Consider the following 4,748-nt stretch of genomic DNA (forward strand, 5'->3'; position numbering starts at 1 on the left):
CCTGCAGGGGCGTGCATGAGCGGCCCTGCACTAGTCCTGCACGGACTAAGCCCCTGTATGCAAATCACCCCATTTACAAGAGAAATCCATGCAAATGAGGTGAATTTGCAATCCAGGAACTTGCAACCGGCCGTGCAGGACTAGCACAATCTGCAGAAATGTACTCGGTTAGTAACCTGCAAAATCCAAAGCGGAGCTGTGACAGCTCCAAATAAAGGCTGCATATCAGTTAAGAAGCATGCCAATGCCCGAGTATAAGGCCATTGGCATTACAAACAGCCAAAAAAAAAAAATTAAAAAATCAACTTTTATTTTTTTTTTAGTCGATTTTGGCTGTTTAAGTGTAGGACAGCAGTGAGCAAATGGGATCGGGGGGAAAATAACAAAATAAACTTAGATTAAGCATTCTAACTAACATCATTATTTTGCCATACAAGTCAATGGCAGGCAGAAGACAACATGGTCAGTGACTAGTGGCTGCTAAGGGCGGGAGGCTCAGTGTGAAACATGTAACTATGCATTAGCAGGCAATCCTATGCAAATGAGGGGAATGATAGTGAATCCCAGTTTTCCCCAGCATGCTAGTTAGGTCCCAACAGTGTTAGAGTATGAATAGCTTGGTGCAAGCCTAGGGGTTAGCTGACATCATTGGGGGGGGTGTCAGGAATACTGAAAGAGGACTGGAGCCCTGTGGCTTCGGTTTTCTCCTAGCTTAGAACAGCTAAGCTAGGGTGTGTGTCTGAATCTGCCTAGCACTCTTTACATTATCTAAGTGGGTGTGCGCACTGTGCACCGGGTTTTAAAAGAAGAAAAACAAGTTAAACCAGGAAATAGCAACCATGTGCACATTTGAGCACTCTGTTTGTGCGATGTGCCCCCGGGCTTAAACAGGAAGGCAATGGGAAGGGAAAACAGCAGTAGGAAGGTAATCAAGGAGAACTAGCATAGTTGGCAGGTGAAATGTATCAGAATCAGCCAATTACACAGGCAGCAGACCAGCCCAGCCCAGAACACTACTATAAACTAAGCAAACACCTACCCCTCTGTTTTTTGCCATACTCTACACCACCAGTGTATACAAGTGGGGAACTTTTAACAAACAAACCTACAAAATGAGAGGGGCTGCTGCAGGCAACATAGAACAACATGTGCAAGAGGCTGAGGGTGGTGAGGATGTGAATGCTGCCGATCAACCCACGGTGAGGAGACGGAGAAGAGTGCACAGTCCCAGGCTCACCTACCAGGGGCTACATGAGCTGGAGATAGTAGAGTGCTATAGGGTGGATAGGGACCTAACTACAGGAAATTGTTGAGCTGTGCCGGCCACACCTGACACACCAAACTGACCGAGGGGAACCCATCCCAGTGGATACCAAGGTATGTGTAGGCCTAGGAATACTAGCCACAGGTACCTCTCAATGCTCAACTGGGGATATCATGGGGATCTCACAGGCATCAGCATCCAGAGTATTCCACTAGTTACTGGATGCCATGTCAACACATTCCGGTAAGCACGTATATTTCCTCAACACCCGTGAGGTGTTGGCCAGCAATATGCATCTCTTCCACCAAATAGCAGAATACCCTGAGGTAGTGGGTACTATAGACTGCACGCACATATGCATCAAAGCACCACCCGGTGATCAGGGTAGGGCCTATATCAGCCGCAGGGGCATCCCCTCCATCAACTGCCAGGTTGTTGGCGATTCCCAGGGCATAATAATGAATGTTTGTGCTGGCTGCCCTGGAAGCTATCACGATTCCCACATTTGGCATCTGACGCAGCTGTACCAGAGATTTGCCAATGGGGTCATCTCCTATGGTCACCTAGTGGGGGATGCTGGTTATACACTGGAGCCGTGGCTGATGGCACCCATCAGAAATGCACACACACACCCCTGAACAAGAACGCCATAATGAGGCACACGCACAGACAAGACTTATAATAGAACATGTCTTTGGGATGCTCAAGTCATGGTTCCAGTGTCTGGACACAACCGGTGCAGCCTTGCAGTACTCAACAGCTACATGTATCCAAATTGTTATGGTATGTACCATGCTACACAATATGATCCTGCAGAAACAGCTGCAGCAGGAACAGCACAGAGCAGGGTCACACAGCCCCCCCACCAATGCCAAGGCCTGCAGAGGCACAGAGTGACTCAGAGGAGGAACAACCTGAGCCTGCCCCAGTAGGCAGATGGAGGTGAGCCAAGTATGCCGAGGCCATGGCAAATAGACAATGCATAGCACATACACTGACACAGTAGGGACCCAGGGAATGACACCTCTCTCTCTGACTCATACATACAGTAAAAGCGGTGCCAAACATGACACTACCTGTGCTCAACCATGTATAGGGAGTGTACTATGTGCATCTGACATAGGCAGCCCTCCAGCACCATCCTCAATCCTGGCACATGCATAAGGTAAGTCAATCAACCTACCAATTGCCAAATGGAGTAGACTGTGTTGTTACCTGTATCTATGGTATGGATGAGAGCATGCAAGGGAATTGGGTGGCAGAATGTTATGGCAGCAGATAGTAGACACCCATAGTGGCACCATGACATCTGTAACACATACTGGAGTCAGCATAGTAGCCAGTACTACACAGTGTGACAAAACCCACTGCAGGAAATGTGCTGGGTGACATGTGTGTCCATATGACTCACACATGCCAGTCAGGGAGGATCACATACCCAACAACAGTCTCAGCCAGCAGGACAGGTGTAAACAAACCCAAACACAGCCTGTGCTATGGAATCTAAATGATGCATATGGGTAACCTCCTCCAGCCCTACACAGACAGACTACAGCAGGTCAGGCAGTGGGATGATAGTTCTGAAGGGTAGGAAGTCACACACTAATATGTAGGGCAACCAAAGCTAAGAACTGTAGTACACTGATATGCCACTAGTCAGTATGATAGGTTAGAATACGGAATGAAATGGAGTACCTGACATACCAGTACAGTCATAGCAAATGTGTGCGTGTGCCAGGTGTGCCCCCAATCCTATGCAGATATGTAGAAACAGTAAGGTGTGCTCCCCCACTCCCATGTAGACATGTAGAAACAGTCAGGTGTGTGTCCCACAATCCTGTGCAGAATTGTAGTAACAGTCAGGTGTGCCTCCCCCCAATCCTGTGTAGAAATGTAAAAAACAGTCATGTGTGGCCCCCCCATTTCCATATAGACATGTAAAACAGTCAGGTGCCCCCCCCAGTCCTGTGTAGAAATGTCATAACAGTCAGATCTTCCCCCCTAATCCTGTGTAGAAATGTAGTAACATGCATGAGTAGGTATAATACAGGTGGCGCACAGATGGCTAGAGGTGGCCAAGGTAGCAGGATAGGTTGTAGCATTTGCACAATATGCAGGTCTGAGTGTGTTAGGATGGTGTGTGTTTCATAATGTGTGACATTGGTCAGTATGTATGCATGTCGAGGTAAGACCTGGTGGCCATTTCCCACTACTGATGATAACAGGGACAAGCCCTCACGACTGCAGTGCCAAAGACAATCTCCATCAGTATAACACATGCAAGCAGTAAGCCATTGTAAATGTATGGTGGTAATATGTGTCACCATCTGAAAGACTGACATGGCATGGCTGTTGGGCTAGATATGCAAGCAGTACACAGGGCAAAGTACCCCAGACATACAGTATATATTGTGTGACTGTGAAATGGTGACACCATTGGATTTGTACATATAGGCATGCATCACAGTAACAGGACCTGTAGTAGGGGATACCGGTGAGGTCTGCCTGAACACCTGCAGATCACAAATGAGGTAGGCCTGATGTAGTGGGAATCAGCTGATGTACCCACACATGCCAGCATAACTGTAATGCCCCATGCATATCTGTGTGTCAGATGCAAGTAGTGTCCATAGCACACATGCACCCAGCCATGCAAACACCACCCACAGGCACCTCTCTGGCAATATCCTTGCTGTGGCGAATGGGTACAGTATGACCCCATGTGTATATGGCAATAGCGGAAGGCTGCAGCATGCAGTGCAGGAGTCCCATGCAGGGTTGTCCCTAGCTGTAGTTAGCACCCTGCCAGCATCCACACCACCTGATCAAGACTGGTAGAAGGTATTGGCATGAACAACTACCACATCTACCCTGTCACCCCAGGGGAATATACTGTATGGTGGTCTGGGACTGTAGGACTGACAGAGTGCAATGGCTTGCCACATCTGGCCTGCATCAACACTTAATGCCCCACAGGTGCCTGCCAAAGGCCCATATCTCACACATACTGCCAGTGCACGTTATGTCATGGACACCCAAATAACAACATAGCACACTTCATTTAAGCCATATGCGAGGTCATGTTGACAAGCCACGGTAAGATATCCACCATGTCCCACTGCATGAACTGTTGTCCAATATTAACACACACCTGTGATGTGGTGATACCCTTAGGGAAAGTATCACAGAAGGTATGCATAATGTATGGAAGAGGTTAGAATAACAGAGGGTGGTGTGGGAGTATGGGCAGCATGGAATGTACAGGGTCCGACACCAAGCTGTGTGCACACTATCCCTGGCTGCAAACACATAAATGGGTGGCTACACACCTGCCCGTACACCACAATAGAGTAAATGTCCTGAGCCATGGCCACTGCCTGTGGCTAACATGTGCAAATCTGTGCAACTGTGAGGCATTGCCACAACAAGATAAGGCCATACTGCCATGTTGATGGGTGGACAAGTATGAGATCCTCTGCCATCA

The sequence above is a fragment of the Protopterus annectens genome, chromosome 2.part0, assembly GCF_019279795.1.
Source record: "Protopterus annectens isolate FY-2018-M chromosome 2.part0, PAN1.0, whole genome shotgun sequence".
In the NCBI taxonomy this organism is placed as follows: Eukaryota; Metazoa; Chordata; order Ceratodontiformes; family Protopteridae; genus Protopterus; species Protopterus annectens.